Source organism: Asterias rubens, chromosome 8, assembly GCF_902459465.1.
Source record: "Asterias rubens chromosome 8, eAstRub1.3, whole genome shotgun sequence".
NCBI lineage: Eukaryota > Metazoa > Echinodermata > Asteroidea > Forcipulatida > Asteriidae > Asterias > Asterias rubens.
In genome coordinates, this window is record NC_047069.1 from 11,003,880 (window position 1) to 11,020,401 (window position 16,522).

Here is a 16,522-nt window from a genome sequence, read left to right on the forward strand (position 1 = left end):
TTTTGAGTTGTATAGCACCAACATAATCAAATCATCGTGTTTTACTTTTATGTGTATAGCCTAGTATAGTAATAGAAAACTAACAATAAAACTAACATTCAATCTGTGCACTGAACTGCTCCGTACACGTACCACTCCCCCTTCAGGAAAAGTGAGTCTGTTCCTTGCTAAGTCCGGACTCAATGTCAATACTTCCAATAATAAGCATTGTAAAATTAACAACAATTTGTTGTCATTCACTCAGCAGTGCTGGGCTCAAAAACGGCTTGTGTCATGTGATATTTTTTTCAATTGAATTACTGTTCCAAGTTCAATTTTAACTCTACAGTTGCCTAAATTTTCAATTTGAGTACATTAACAAACCATGTTAAAAATATAACAAATACAAAAATAGTACATTTTTTAATTCAGTGATTCCGTGTTTCACACTCAGTTTAAATAAGGACAGGAACCTATACAAAATATATTCCAGCTCGTAAAAGTCTGACTCTGTTCTGAATCTGAGTACGCCCTTAATAATATATGTGTTTTTAAGTGAACGCAAAGTAGAAACCCGTGCAACTTAATACTTGCAGTTGCAAGTTTTAGACTATACTGCCGGTTTCTACATTACGTTCCTCACGTGCAATTCTCCTTCGTACCAGTAAAATATGTTGTTGCAATAACGTGAGAACGTTCTAAATCGCAACTATAAAATATCTAGTTGCGATGGCTACACAGTGGCAGGAGGGTTACGTTATCGCAACTATAAAGTATGGAGAAAGTGTCAAAGCACTGTAGTAAAAAAAATGTGGTGTGTGCCCAATCATCATTGATAACAATGATATTACATATGAGACACAAACTAACTTTCTGCTTCATAATCGCAAATCCCGCCTGGCACTGGCAGATTGTTCTCAATTGTCAGAAGGCATTGTGGGAAAGAAAAAGGGGAACTGTGGATGAATTTAATAATTATTTATGGCAAATTGAAAAGTTTTACTTCTTCGACAACAAAAAACCCAAGCTGGACTGCAACATGCAGCCCTATTTTTAAACAGAGATTTTAAGATTTGTAAATTGATTCCAATTCTGCCATAGCAATACAGATGCATCCTATATGCCCAGTGCAGGCACGAGTTTTGACTACAATTTTAGCTGGTATTAATATTGAGCTAAATGTTGTCCATGCCTCTGCACAATGTTATTTTTACAACTTTTTTGGACCTTCCAGAGTCATCATTTTCCTTTGAAAATTTTGTTGTCTCAAAGAAACTATGACTTGACCGAGAAAGTACATGTACAACAAAGGTTCTCATACATGTTGTTCTCCTGTGAGAAAATTATGAGAATGCTTTCACCATGAGTCGAAAAACCTCGGCTGTATGCAACGGCTGATTATCGCCCTGTTGTTCTGGAATCTCGGAACACTTGGACAAGTAAGCCAAATTAAAAATAAAACTTTTTTTTTTTTTCTTCTTTTCAAAAAGAAAATTTGTCTTTGTATTTCTCATCAAACTAAAAGCTATGAAGTAAGTGGTGACTTTAAACTGAAGAATTGATGGCCAATTTGAATTAAAATGCTTGGCGGACCATCTTTGAAAAAAATAAAAAGGCCCTTATCCTCCTCTTTATGGAAAACCCTGACGATTGACTTTATTTTACTTGGCCTTACCTCCCAATTAGCTGAAAACGATAATAAACATTGTGGCAGCTTGTCAATTCTTGTATTCCACATTTCAAAGATCTGGAATTGTGGATTACATAATAACACCTGGACCCAATTTCATAGAGCGGCTAAACGACCAATTTTGTGCTTACTGCGCGACTTCCATTTCATAGCGCTGATTACAGTAAGCACAGTAAGGCATGCTAACCTTGCAGTGCTTACTGCATGAAAATAAATGACGTCACAATACAAATCCATGGTGAACACGCAAGAATGACACCTAATTTTCTTGCTAACCTGTGAAATCATATACACCTTAGCAAATTTGTCTGCTACATTAAGCACAAAAATTTGCTTACCGTTAAGCAGCTCTATGAAATTGGGCTCTGGAGAAAGAGAATTCCGTGTTTGTCCATGGAAACAAATCCTAGCGCAAGCACAGTCTGTGCATGCATGCTGGACAAGGAAATGTCTGGTTGAATATTATACACACTGGCAATGATGTAACTAGTGTACTTCGATTCCCAAGAGGGACTTTGAGTGACCAGAAGAGCGACCTATTTCCGGAGGCCGAAGGCCGAGGGAAATAGGCCCCTCTTCTGGTCACTCACAGGCCCGTACACTAGTTACTGAATTATGCCAGTCAATATGTGTTTTATAACACAGCTGGGTCTTAAATGTGAAATAAGAACAGAAATCTGGAAAAGAAAGGAAGTTTTGTAGTTGCTGTTCATGATTCAAGTCAAGAGAGGGCGCTGTAACTGGGCACTATTTTCAAAGACTAGTGCCCACTCAGGAACTAGTTCCCGCAAACGCGCGCGCGATCACTAGACTATATAAGTTCATCCCATGTGACCGTGTTTCAGCCAACCAGAATACAATACAACTTACAAGCAAGAGGTGTGTTATAATAAAAAATAGAGGTTGTTCTGAAGTGGTTTAAAGCCATTGGACACTTTCGGTAAACAGTATTATCCAAGGCCCACACTTCGTGTATCACAACTTATATATAAAATAACAAACCTGTGGAAATTTAGGCTCAATCGGTCATCGGAGTCGGGAGAAAATAACGGGAAAACCCTACCTTGTTTTCGCACGTTTCGCCGTGTCATGACATGTGTTTACTATATAATTCTTGTAATCGAGAATTGATAATTGTTTTAATGTTTTCTCAAAAAGTAAAGCATTTCAGGGAATAATATTTCAAGAGAAGTCTTCTACCATTACCTTCTGTAAACCCTGTAAGTTATTTGTAAATCTGTGAACTTTTTTTTTTTCTGTTCCGATAGTGTATAATGGCTTTAAATGTAGATCATTGCCTATGGTGGAATAACATTGTAAAAAGTTGTGATATTGTGGAGAAAACATATGGGGGTAAATCATGTGATCGATAAGGTCAAAGTAAAAGGCAAAAGGTTATCAAACCTAAACATGTTCCTACAAAAAATGTAATTGGCAGATTTGGAAAGCTTTGCAATTTCCTTTCCCAATATACCAATTTCAACCAATTTGACCCAGTGGTTACCGATTTATAGTCGTTTGAATATTGATTTATAGTTATTTGAATATTGATGGTCGTGCACTTTTTGACAGAAATTTGAGCTTGTTGAGACAAAAGTACCCCATTAACTAAATTTGAGCTCACCGGTATATTGTGTAATATTTTCATTTTGATAGGTTTTGATGGCTTGTGGAAAACAACATAAAAGGGAGTACTTTCTACATTATTTGCAAATTTGACGTTGTTGGTAAGTTCCTTCTTTGATTCTACAGAAGAAAAAAATAATGTTTAAATAATAATAAAATAAAGTTTGTCCTTTTAACTTCCGGTCTGAACCAGAAGTCAAGGTCGAACTGGAAAATTACAAATTAGCGAAACCTTGAAGTTCATTTTTAAAAGACATTTTTGATGATGCATAGATTGTAAAAATTCATTGAGTGGTTGACTGCATAAACGGTTCATGGATTTTATTTCTTTTTCTTTTCAATATTTAATTTTTATTTAATGTAATTCGACACCTTATGACATCATCACAAGGTCATCGTTCAGTTGTGGTCTTGATATAGAAGAAATGATATGAAATAATTATAACATAGTTTGTGAATGTTACCTTCAGTTGAAATTGTCTTTTGAGTGATTGGCTTTTAATTACGTAGCATTACAAAGAAAAACAAAAGCTGTGTTGAGTCTTCAAAATATGTTTGCTTTCATTCTCTGAAAATACAAATTGTTGTTCTCTTTTAGTTGAAACATTTAAGACTAAGAAAAAGTATAATATTGTTTATTTGTTGGCCATTGTTTGTTTTGTTTTGAATCGTGCATTGTTTGAAGCCTGTCCCTAATGGGCTCTCCAGACAGACACTACTCCACACAAATACCATTGTGTGAATACATTCATATTTGATTACTGCCACTTCCATAGCATGACCACGTTTATGTAGGCCGAGTACACACAACCATTAGTCTACCAGTCATGTACAATATAATATACAATAATCTAACTGATTGGCTGACTTCAATGCTTCAATCCAATCAATTTAAGACTGACCCTAGTCTTAATTACCAGGCCTCAATGTAAAACAAAAAACTAGCTCGCTCGACTCTCATTAAAACTGTCAGTCCCCGTTTTATGCGGCATCCATTTACTAATTCATTACGGTTGAAACTATGTCATATCATCCATGGATGGTAGGAGGGAAAATCGACAGGGATGCTGTATTGCTAGCCTGGCTTGGGTGTACATGGAGAATGCTACAATTGTAAGTTAACTGGCTTGGCTTAATGCATGCATGATAATAAATGGCCTTTTGAATTTTTTTGAAGGACACTTTTTCTTGTGATAATTAGGAACAACCTCTTATAAAAACAAATGCGTGATTTTCTTTCAAGAAGACAAAATAAAATGTTTTTTTTTAATTTCATTTGTCCATTGTAAAAAGTATGTTTATTAAACAAGGCTATTGGCTTAATTTTATTAACTTTAATTTATAAAACATTTCTGTACAAATTTAGCCAAGTGAAGTGCATTAACTTGACAATATTTAATCCTTTGACGTATATTTTGAGTGTACGTTTGTGTGAGCAGGGTACTGTATATCATTTCCTTTTTGTTTGGTATGACGTTTTCTGGATTTACTTAAGATTTGATTTTTTAAAACAGATTATTTCATGTGCATCTACAGTGAACTAAAGTCATTCGTTATTATTTTTAAAACTTATTTCTAATGTACATAAATGCAAATTTTCAAAGTTATATGCATGTGGCCGTTTGTGCACTATCAATAGATGCTAGGGAAAATGTATCAAGCAAACATTAGATATTAATGAATTTGAATCTTAAATAAGTAATCATAGGCATGTCCCAACCTGATTTGGTGGAGTAAATGGTTAAGCTTAAATGATGCAATTAACGCAAACAGAACTTCTAATAATGAAAGCACAGACCTAGAATCACAGGGAGGCCATGGAGACCAAAGATAGCATATAAATTTTAAAATGTAAGAAAACAAAAGTGTCTGACATAGTGGTTGGCTGGAAGAATCTCTTGAAGGTAATTTGTAATTGAAACAACAAGACTAAATTAAGGGAATAAAAGAGCTGCGATGAGTTCTTAAACTGCCGTTTAAAACTGGCAGGGTCGTGGCAGTGCTACATGTATAAAGGCCCTCGCCTTCGGCTCGGGCCTTTATCGCATGACCACGACCCTGCAAGGTTTTAAACGGCAGTTTAAGAATGAGTCACTACTCTTATATTCCCTTAATTTAGTCTTGTTGTTTCAATTACAAATTACCTTCAAGAGATTCTTCCAGCCAACCACTATGTCAGACACTATTCATAAATGCCTTTTTGGTTAAAAGGCGTAATAAAGTCAGTAAAACTTATCTGTTTTCCGACGTCCTTGAGCTCTGTACGTGTGTTGCATTTTTATGTATGAGACAGTTTTCGGATATGCATTCGTGCGCGTGTATAGTATGCATCTAGACGTACCCGAAAACATTCGGTTATAAACAGGTCCAGCTGGTCATTATCAACCGTTTAAAAAAAAACACGTGATGCGCTCTCCACTAATAGGAATAGCGAAACTGTCTGAGGTATTTATGAATGAAGGTTAATGTAACTTGGTATAATTCAAGTATGATTAATGTTGTTCGTTCCTTCCACTGTAATTGCAAATAATCCAACCATGACCTTCAAACACCCTTGTGACAAAAACCAATATTGCTGCAGCTGCTAAGAGAATGCGTTACACGCTATAGTGTGAAATAATGTAATCATCAACGCAGTATGTCAAGCCTAAGTAGCCAGCCATAGAAATATAAATTCCAGAAATGTTTTGAACTTGTCAAAATATGGATTCATAAAATCTATGAATCCAAATTATGTGCATTTTCTTCTCGGTGTGTTACTGATCTACATGTAGAGTGAGAACTTACATAACAAATTAACAGAGGTAATCTATGTTTGAAAAAAACAAAATTAAATTGAAGATTTAAAATGTAACTTGATTAATGTTGTTCATTCCTTCGAAATATGTCAATTTCAGAAATGTTTTGAAAACTGTCAAAAAATGGATTCATAAAATCTGTGAATGCAAATGTTCAATTTCTTCTCCTAGTGTGTTGTGGTTACTGATCTGAAAGTCAAAAACCATACCTAATCTACGAGCTTTACAAAATCACCTTTGAATGTTGTTTAGGTACTGTAGATTGTCCTATGTGTGGACATTATACATTTGACAAGGATGTTTACATTGTGTAGGCGTGTACCATATCCAGCCTTTTTAGGTGGTAGAATAAATTGACTTATGTACAAAGGCCTTGAACTTGGACTATGACTGTTAAAGGGCAAACCATGAGAACCTGCTCTAAAACAGAAGGATTTCTAAATTCTAAAACTTACTAAATAATAATAATAATAAACTACATTTATATAGCGCATAATATGAAAAAACATCTCTAAGCGCTTTACAATACAACAAACAACAATAACAACAGAAATATAAACATAGTTAACAGAAAGAAGAAAAAAAACACATACTTATACAAAATATGGAATTGAATCATTACCCCTATGTAAGGGGGGAAAACAAGACAAAATTAGTTCTTAAATAGTTGGGTTTTTAGAAGTTTCTTGAAAGTGTCCAGGGTTGGTGCAGCACGGATGTTGGATGGGAGTTGATTCCACAGGGTTGGTGCTGAAATACTGAAGGCGCGTTGACCATAGTGTTGTGTGTGTGCTCTTGGGACTTGGAGAAGTTTCTGGGACTGGGATCAGGGCCTACAAATGTAGGCAATAGCCATCAATTGGGAATGTTGAGAATTGTGTTACTGTATGAGCTGAGGAATATTTATCTTTAAAATCTGTACAGTAATAAAAGCTGTCAAAGCAAAATTTTTAAAATTTAAGTGCATGTACTGTACCATGCAATACAAACACAGGTTAATTGTCAATTCTTAATTCACAAAAACCATCACGTTTTGAGCACATAAAATACACTTTTATTTATTAAAATTTTATTTTATTTTTACTTTTTAAAACCTCTTAAACGCTTGTGCACTCTGTTGTCTTCATTAATTAATTAAAGCCCTCTAAACAATATTGTCAAATTTCCCTAATTAAGCTAAACAAATAATTTGTCCAAGAAATTTAAAGGCATATCGGAAACACTGTAGAGCATTGACCATATTTGAATTTGTAATTTAAATATATTTAACCTTGACATTGAGAAACAAGTGAGTGATTTTTAATGGACTAATGTATTTCAAATACGGTCAACGCTCTACACAGTTTCCTGTATGAATAATTCTCAGTTAATAAGTAGTAGGGCCACTACAAGAGATCTAGATGCTTCCAACTGGTGAATATTAATAAGTTGTGGCCAGGTAAAGTACGCGAAGTCTGTCAGTTCACCGTGTGGTAGCTTCATTACACAGACTGGCATTCATTCACGATTGATTTTGACAAATATGTTGATTTTGTTCAAATTTGTCTCTTATTTTAAAGGCACTGGACATGTTTGCTAATTGTCAAAGACAAGTATCCCAACATCCGCACTTAGATGTAGTCTGTCAGCTCAGTGAGGTGTAGCTTCATTACGCAGACTGGCATTCATTCAACAACAATTGATTTTGACAATTATGTTGATTTTGTTCAAATTTGTCTCTTGTTTTTTTAAGTTGGAAAAAATTCCTTTGACAAGTTTTCCCTTTATTTTAAAAACCAGGCATGAAATTCTTTAGTCTGTTTTTCATATTTTTGCTGCCCTCAGAAAAATCTGAAAATTGGTTATTATTAAGGCCTGAAAAATCTGTTATTAGACTTAGAGCCTACACATTGTGATGGTCAGCCCTTAAACTCAATATAATGTTCCTGCTTTTTCCCAAGGACCAAATATCATTGTGTAAAACCTGCATTGTTCGATGTAAAACAATAGGCTGCACTTAGAAGGATGATTCATGCCTGCCAATCATGCAGCCCAATACTAAGATTGATGTATGAATTGTTTTTAACCCCTGTGTGTACTTTCATCACTTCTTACTCCATGACTATATCTAATCATTACATCCTCTAACCATACAACAACTTTAAGGACACTCTTTTTATGACATCCATGTCATATGTTTCCATGAATAAATTGATCTATGTGTTCACTCTTAGGTTTCTTGGTTTGATTGGGTTTGACTTACGGCAGAGTGGTTTTGAAATTATTTTGATCATGTGAAAGAAAATAAGCCTTAAACAATTTCACTGTAGATGATCACAATGTACATTAAGGATATGTATATTGATTTTTCAATTAATATGCATTAAAAGTAATGTTTTTACATGAATCTATGCAAGCATTAATGTTTGGTTTAAAGGCACTGGACACACACTATTGGTAATAATTATCAGCATAAAACCTCACTTGGTAATGAGCAATGGATAGTTGTTGACAGTATATAAAACATTGTGAGAAACGGCTCCCTCTGATCAGAAGTATCAGTTTTTGAAATTTTGCGGTAATTTCTCACTCAAATATTTGAATCTGATCAAAGACCTCGGGCCTGAAGCCCTTTTAGGCACCTGAAAACACAACTTTGTGCATCAAGGGTATCATATTTTCTTGCAACTTTCAATGACCTGAGTAAAAATTTTCACAGATTTGTTATTTTATGCATAACAAAACACTAAGTTAGAATACTGGTCTTTGACAATTACCAAAGGTGTGCTGTGCCTTTAAATGCATGCATAAAGTATGTAATGTCGTGACATGAATCTATACAAGCATTAACGATTGGTTTAAGGGCATACATTGGGGTCTCAACTGTACGTTGTGGTGATTTTGAAATGTGCTCATTTCTATTGATGTATGAAAACATACTGTACAGTACATACAAAATTTAATTAAAGTTGCTATGTCAGATTTTAGGCCGATTTGACCCAAACATTTTTATTTAAAATTCAATAGCTATTTTGATGGGGGTCAAGACAGTTACAAGCTTTCATTTGAGCCATTGCACGAAAAAGTCCGCCAATTATTAGTAGCAGTGAAATAAAGTACTCAAAATTTGTTTGTGTCGGGATCCCGACAATATGTCACGTGACCAATTCTTATGTGTTTTATTAGAAACGTTTTAAATTGTTGTCATGGTTCCTGACCATTAAAAGTAAAAGTTTATCTTTTTTTCGTTAGAGCGGGTGATACTCTTTGAAATACCATTCTCTCAAAAAAATCTATTTTTAATGTTTGGGGCCAAAAATCTGACATAGCATCTTTAAAGAGTAACATTGGTAATAGCCAGTTCCTGTACCTACCCTCAGTGATACCTAATCTTAGTAAAATGGGGCCCTGTTGAAGGAGAAGTTAAGCTGCTTTTATTTGATTGCCAATCTGTTTAAAATGTTTCAGGATTTGAGTGGTCTGTGTTAAATAACACTTTCCCCTGTGATGAAATGTCAATGTAAGAAACTTACACTATCGTGTACATAGTTACCTCATATTATTGAGTGAATTGTCCCAATCATACTGAAAGAAGCAGTTCGATCCTGCAACTAATGTACTATCAAAACAGTTTTTATCGTTTTTATTTGAATTTGTTGGAAATGCATAACAAAAAAATTGCAGTGGAAATGCATAACAAAAAAATTGCAGTGGGGTAAACTGGGTTTAAACATCTATGGTCATGCACCGTTTGCAGGTTTTTAACTGCTAATCACAAATGCTACCATCTTCGATGCCAAATTGCATTATGATGAACTAGCTAAATGGCTTACACTGGCACACACATATTCTTGAAAGATATCGCCTGTACATTACATTACATTTCAATTGGCAATTATCGTTCGAAAATTCACATAAGGAAGGCAAGGAGACAGTCTATCCAGTTTTCTCACCCAGCAGTTCATCATGAAATTAAAATCACAGCTAGAAAAGAAAACGTGGGCGGGTCCAAGCACCAAAAGCATTTATAGGTATATTTTGATCCATTTGTTTGTGGGATCTCTTCTCAAGTAATTCCTGCTATTGGCAACTACATACCATGTATGATCACAAAACGAATGTTGCCGATCTAGAATAAGAATGACTCTGTGTAATTAAAGTGAACTAACAAAATACTTGGCACTGCCTACATGCGACTGAACTCTGTTTCAAATAAAATACATAATTAATGCCGTTTATATAATTTTCCCCATATTTTTCTCATTGGAGCAGGTGTGTCCTACCTGCCTGTCTTATTAGTCACTGTGCCCATTCATAAGGATATATCAATATCATCTGCTTGGATCAAGGTACAAACAAATTTTATTGGTTTTCATAACTACCCATCAGTTGCCCCCCCCCCCCCCCGAACCAAAACAAAATAATGGAAAACAAGAAAAACAAAACAAGTGTCATATATACTGTTTTATATATGCAAAAGTCATCAATGGCTGGCAAGGTTTTAAATGTCAACAACAACAACAACAACAACAAAGATTTACTATTATAAATGGCCTCCAAAACCAGCAGGTCTACCTTTTTTTTTGGTATTACATCTTAAATTGAACTCAATACAAATAATCTATTAACTTGATCAAATATCCTGAGGTGGTACAATGTGCAGTAGTGTTGATCCAGTGGCACGTTGGACCCTTCTGTTGCCCCAAAGTACGCGCGTATTGTTCGTCCGCAATTTCGTCAATGGCTAATGATATTAAACATGCTGCAAATCACCTTGACACACCATGGGTTCAACATCACACCCCTTGTGTCTGATATCATTTGCATATATGAATGGGATGGGTGGGTAGTCCACTCTCAACACACCTTGCGGGATTCTGAACCAGAATCGGAACAGATTTGCATTACTACGACTAGTAATTTTCATGACCAGTTACAGCTCGCCTACTTGAAAACCATCCGATACTTATTTTACATCAACCACTCAAGATTGACATTGTTAGTGATGCAACCGGTGATTTAGAATTGAACAGTTGATCAGCTTGCGGCACACTCTGTTTGTTGGACTGACGGCGCATAGGCCTACATGTTGTAGTCTTACTATATTGTGTACACATGTGGGGTGTGTACGTATTGAGAATGAAGGCAAGCCCTGTCATGGGGAGCATGTAGTAGAAAGAGTCGCTCAGATTGACCACTAAGGAATCCGCATCTATTCAGCTCTATTCGTCATTCCTGCATCAATGAAAATATTTGAATATTTGTATCAAATATTATCAGCAACTGATTATCGGCTTCCCATACTGTTTGCAGAGATATGGTTTCAACACCTTTCTAGGTTAATTCCATATGGTCAGTTGACTCTATTCTTATCGTGTTGAAAGAAACCTGCTAGGATTGTAGGTTGTGCAGTCGGCTGAAACCGTGAGTACATTTTGCTGCTGTAAGTTTACATTCTATGTATTGGTGTTGACTTTATGTCTGCAGGGAAGGATTCTCCAAGCCACTCAGTTCAATCATTCAGGATCGAATACTCTTCAATATACACGGTTAATATTTGGATTGATGGTACTTGGGACTTCAATTTTGATATTTGGTCAGATACTGCAGGAACTAGAAATCATGTAATATTGCCCACTGGATTTTTGTTGCTTCTTTTTCTCTCTCCTTTTTGACACTTTTGAAAATCATCTAAATTGAACATTTGTGAATGTGTGACTATGTGATCAAATACACGCAGTATGCAGTAAATCTCTACACTTTTAACAAATTACTCAATGAAAAATATGAGCTGTTTTTGATTTTTTAGGTTTATATTTTCACATTTAATATAAAATTTGGTTAAAAGATTTTGCACATAGGTCTCTTTGCAATATAATGATGCAGATGAACGTAGTGTGCACATCCAGTGCACACCTCAATGTACTTAGTGCATGTGGGTACATTATAATGCAGGACAAATGACGTTAAACTTCATTAAATTTCTGCATTTCATTTGTGTTTCACTGGTTACTATGGATACCACGTCCATATGCACCCATATTTTACTACTACTCATTAAATCTTTGATAGTGTGAGTAGTTTAATATTTGCATGACTAGGAAACAAATAAATATTTTTAGCTCATTAATTTTTCATATACTGTAACTTTGGTTTGGGGAATCTGCTGTTTAAACTGCAGTTCTCACATGATGGGGCTTAAATTATAAACGCTATAATAATGAACGACTTTTAACACAGTCTGTTGTGAATAGACTGTGTTTTGTCATATGAGAAGGGAGGGTAATATTCTATATTTTGTTTTGATAATCTTACTTAGGTGTGATACAGTCAGTCTTTCCTGTTATATCAGTATATCTTTGACACTAAATAAAACCCTTCATTATTACTATTAGTAATATTATTGGTTTATTCACACCATAGTGCAGCCCGAAGGAGGCAGAATCGCTTGGTGGTTACAGTAGGTGAAAAACCTCAACCCCAGAAGAAAACTTTAAAAATACAGTCTATAAAAACTAGCGCAAAAAAAAGGGCAATGAAAACTTGTGGAAAAAAAAAACGGGCACAAAACATGCACAAACACCATACCATGTAAAGCAAGGACAGTTTACTTGCTGTATGATGTAACTAAACGGTGGAGACGCCTGGCTAATAACAGGAAGGAAATGAGGAGTTGTGGACAAAGTTTGTCCGATGATGAGATGATCCAATGTGTTGTGTTCATACCCAGGCATGTTATTCTTCCAACTAATACTGATTTCCGATTTTTTTGCCCTTGATAAAATCAGAAAAATGTGATTAAAGCCTGCACTGTGTACATGTATTAGCTCTGTCCTTGTACTCAGTGAAATGTTCCTACATTTTAAATTCCCCAAGGACCAGACCAGGGCCCAAATTTCATAGAGCTGCTAAGCACGAAAATTTGCTAAGCATGAAATTTCTTCCTTGATAAAAACAGGATTACCAACCAAATTTCCACGTGGTTTTCAGGATAGGCAAGCAACAGCTGAATACCAGTAACAAGCAGTATGCAATAAATAGAAATTTGGTTGGCAATCCTGTTTTTATCAATGAGGAAATTTCATGCTAAGCAAATTTTTATGCTTTGCAGCTCTATGAAATTGGGCCCAGTATCATGCCTGTCATACATACAATAAAACAAGGTTGAACCACACCAACTAATTTATTTTAAAATATTGGTTAATTGGCACAAGAATAAGTAAAAGATATGTGTCTCGCTCTCCTCATGAAACCACAATGTAATGTGAGATGATCTGCTTATAATATAAGTTATTTAACTTGTATGCCCATGTAAATGGCTTGTTCTACCATGGTTTTACATGTACATGAAATAGGGATGCGCATGTCAAATGATCTTGACAACACTGACACTACATGTACATGTATGGTGTTTCTTATAGCAAAAAACCCTATCTGACCTACATACATTTGTACATCTACGCTCTCATGTTGCAATGTATTAACTGCTTCTGAGATATGTGACTCTTTTTGTGGAAAATGCAACATGCAGACCTATATAGGCCCCTCAGTATAACTCCCTGGATGACTTGTTGATCTCTGGGAACATGGTGACCTTGTAAGTTGTAGACATATTTTAGTGGTTTATTTTGTGTACAGTAACCTTCACCTTGTTTATCCTAAGTTTGGCATCACACATGTCAAAAAGCAACTATTTTTAACTGGGGGTGTCAAAAGGCAACTACTTTTATAAGTGTTGGGGAGGGGCTTTCTAGAAACCTAGACTTCCAAAGAAACATTGGCCACTTAAGGCACGTTTTAAACACCTGAAGCTTTTCATTAGTTTGCTGACAAAAAGCTTCCTTACTTGACCATGCTTTGACATCCACCCCTGTCGTCACCCAAAGACGGATCCCAAGCTAGTCGGCTCAAACACCTGTTTTTATATCCTTGGGTCTTGAGACTTTAGACTTAAGTGCGGCTGGCTGATGATGCTTGTCAAAAGGCTTTTGTTTTACCTAATAATTAACTATTTTGTAAATCGTATCGTGTGCGCCATTTCAGAGTTTTAACTTTAAGGACAATAAAAATGCTACATCAGATTCATTTTTGAAATTTAACAGAAATTAAAATAAAAAAACTTTGAGTTTAGAGCTTAAAACCCATTTATTGTTTGATTTGATTTTGATTTGATTTGATTTGATTTTTGTTGTTGCAAATACAACACAATAAACAAATAAACAGACAATATGCAGAAAATAAACAATTGCCGAGTAATACTAATACATGTACTAGTAAAAAACTCAATTCCATTGTGCTTCTGTGAATCAAAGCATACAAGTACTTAAAGGCCTACAGCAAAATACAACAAAAATAGGATGATACTTTAAAACAAATCTACAAAAATTAACAAGAAGTTTCAAGGCATGATGGTAAGCCCAGGTTTAAAACAGATAAATTGTTTTTAAACTTAAGGTAAATAACCTAAGATATTTTAACATCTTCTATACACTAAAACCGAGTCCGGTCATCTCCCTCCAATGCATCTTTGGGATGTGAGGTTTCTTGAGACGAAGACAATGTCCTTCACAGCTTCTTTTGTAATAATTACTCCTTGGTTTTCCACAAACATTCCATTGAACAAGGTCTAGTAGTTAATTAGTACATGGAGCATTCCTTCCTTCATGATCAGTACCATAGAGAGTCCTTGCTCTATGATTAGTACAAGTTGTACCCTCTCAACACTGGAAGGGCCAGTACCACCTAAAGCCAAATGAGAAGAAAACATGTTAAGCGTCCCCGCTCGCTTCCTTTTTAGAGGCCGCCTATTTTTTTCGTTTTTTTTTTTATTTTAAAAAGGGATACATTTTAACAATCTCAGAAAGAAAAAGAAAAAACCCCAGCCGGATGTCTTAAAAAATGTGTCGGGCAGACATTTTGAAAAAAAGGGCCTCTTTCCTTTTTTCAAAGAGGCAGGACGCTAAACATTTTTAGCCTAACAGAAACCAAGACATGTCCTCCTGTCTCCCTCCTCTCATGGAGCTATCCCAGCTTCTTGCTCAACTGTTGGACTGTAATGATAACCTTCCCCCTTAATGAAACACCTGTACTTGTACTAAACAAGTAATCCATCAATGCTGGCAGCGATTCGCTGTGGCTAGACCCAGGCAAAAATTACTAGCAGCATCAGCACCTGATGACCTTTAGTGAAGGGGTGAGGCTTCATTAATGCTTTGGTCTTAATGCTGAGTTAAGACAATGTAAGATTTACACTTTTAGGGATGTGATTTCTCTGTTTTTAACAAGAAATCAAGGAGGTTTTTTAAAGGGGAAAAAAAACATGGTAGTTAAAACCAAAGATAGATGAATGTAAGCAGACTTGCAAGCTTTCATGCTCGAAAGCTTTCACACTTTGCGCTCATAGCTAAGGTCTTTTTTACAACAGAGTCTATCACATCCCTGCACTTAAGATGTGCCAGATACCCTTAGTACATCCCTAGGTTGCACCAGCAGAAAAGATCAAGGACCAGCTGGTTGCACTTGCAGGAATCCATGATTCTAGGTTTCATGATTCTAGTTAGTAATCACAGTTTGTAACAACTGGGCTGTGCTCTTTAATTACTCTTGTTACTCTAGTCGTATTCTGTGTTTGAGGTTCCAGCACTCTCAAAGCCTTAAGCCTGGTTCATACGTCCTGGGAATACGAATTTCAACGTCAAAAAAATGCGTGGAATAATCCTCATCAGTTGAATGTGCTCAACTCCTGCGAAATATTTGCAGCGAAAAACAGGGCTATGTCATAAAAATTCGCTTTGCATTCGCATTTGCAGGAAGTATGAAGGGCTTTACATGTAGTTCAAAATTATAGATCTGTTTTCATCGTGTATTCTGTTATCTTGACTCTGCTTCCTGCAAAGAAAAGGTCACCAAAATTATGGAAATCTGAAACCTGTTTCACACATTGAGAGAAATCCTGTCGCCATAAAAAAAAATCACAATCTCAGAAAACTAAAATATGAGTAAATTTGTGAGCTGGGAAGGATTTCACAAAGCATAAGGACTAGTCGTATCTCGTGTTAGGACGCGTTACTCGTCCTAAATTAGGACTAGCCTTAGTTTTAAATATCTCCTAGTCCTAGGACAAGTCCTAAACTCTTAAGTTAGGACTAGTAGTCTTAACTCTTCGTGAAATCAACCCCATGGTCAGTTACACAACTGCTAAAATAGTTGCGCTAACCATAAACTAATGGATTATTTTGAGATTTGTGAGTCACTGTTGTACGGGATGTGAGGTGTAATTGGGTATCAGAATCAGAGTGAGGGTTGAGATCAGTATACAAGTAAAGAGAACCCTGGGCTGAGTATTCAGAACTGTGACAGAGTTAAGAAGGAAGTTAATGCTAAGCTTTCTCAGGCAGGAGGGTTAATCGTGACATTGAGGTTTTTATTCTAGCTCGTTGGTTCTTGTTGA